This window comes from Hylobates moloch, unplaced genomic scaffold (assembly GCF_009828535.3).
Source record: "Hylobates moloch isolate HMO894 unplaced genomic scaffold, HMol_V3 SCAFFOLD_7, whole genome shotgun sequence".
In the NCBI taxonomy this organism is placed as follows: domain Eukaryota; kingdom Metazoa; phylum Chordata; class Mammalia; order Primates; family Hylobatidae; genus Hylobates; species Hylobates moloch.
The window spans coordinates 123,931,328-123,932,987 of record NW_026652282.1 but is presented as its reverse complement, the minus strand read 5'-3'; positions in this window follow the sequence as shown (position 1 = coordinate 123,932,987).

The following is a 1,660-nucleotide window of genomic DNA, read 5'->3' as shown; positions in this document are numbered from 1 at the left end:
GGGCAAGACTCCACCTCAAAAAGAAAGAAAACACATCCCAATTATCTACAATATATATCATGTACTCTGTGGAGAGGTAGTGTGCTTTGGGTTGGGCCTCTTACCCACTGGGTTTTGAAAAGATATTAGCAGTAGTTCTAAAGCTTATTTTGTCTTTATACTGTGAACCTGTGTCTCTGTATAAAGATCAACTAGTCTAGGGAAGCAAAAAATTAAATTATTTTACTTTTGCCATAAACTGGAAAAACTAACCATTTTTCAACCAATAAAGTTATTTAATAAAATATTTTTGGATGTATACCTGGGAGTATTATTATTGGGTTACATGGTAACTCTATGTGTAACTTTCTGAGAAGCTGCCAGACTGTTTTTCATGGTGGCTGTGTGATTTTACATCCACACCAGCAGTGTATGAGGGTTCCAGTTTCTTCGTGTCCTCATCAATATTTTAATTTTAATGTCTACTTTTAATTACAGCCATCCTAGTAGTGTGACAGTCTTGACTTTCATTTCTTTAACAGCTGATAATGTGAAGCATTTTTAATATCCTTATTGACAATTTCTTGACAGAAATGTCTACTCAGATACATTTCTTATTTTTTAATTGGTTATTTTTTGTCTATTTGACATTGAGCTATAAGAGTTCTTAGCAGATGTATCTTTGCAAGCATATTCTCTCATTCTGTGGGTTGTCTTCTCATTTTCTTGATGATGTTTTTTGAAAGCAATATAGTTTTATTGTCTATAATGTCCAATTCATCTATGATTTTGCTTGTGCTTTTGGGATCATATCTAATAAGTCTTTGCCTAATTTATGGTCATGAAGATTTACACTTATGTTAATTTCTAAGGATTTCGTAGTTTTAGTTCTTACATTCGGTTTCTTAACCATTTTGAGTTTTTTCTTTTTTTTTTTTTTTTTTTTGGCAGAGTCACTCTGTTACCCAGGCTGGAGTGCAGTGGCTCAATCTCAGCTCCCTGCAACCTCCACCTCCCAGGTTCAAGCAATTCTTCTGCCTCAGCCTTCCCAGTAGCTGGGATCACAGGCACCCGCCACCATGGCCCACTAATTTTTTGTATTTTTAGTAGAGATGGGGTTTCACCATGTTGGCCAGGCTGATCTCGACCTCCTGACCTCAAGTGATCCATCCACATCAGCCTCCCAAAGTGCTGGGATTACAGGTGTGAGCCACTGTGCCTGGCCTTGATTTACTTTTAAAAAGGATCTCTTACACTCTATGTGGAAAGGCTATAGGGAATGAAGAGTCAAAGCAGGGAGATAATGTCATTAGAGACTCGTAATGGTCCAGATAGAGATGATGATGGTTAGTAACATGATAGCAATTGCAGTGGTAATGAAAATTAGATGGATTTAGAATATATTTTGAAGGTACAGCCAGTAATACTTGCTGATGGATTAGACGTGAAGTATAAAGGAAAGAGGAATGATGGATGATTTAGGTTTTTAGCTTGAGCAACTGGGTGAATGTTATTGCCACAAAGAAGATGAATGAGAAAAAGGTTTATGGAAGACAATTAAGAGTTCTGTTTTAGACATGTTAGGTTTGAGTTGTCTATTAAACAAGTAAGAGATGCCAAGTAAATAGTTATATGAGGCCAGGCATGGTGGCTCACGCCTGTAATCCCAGCACTTTGAGAG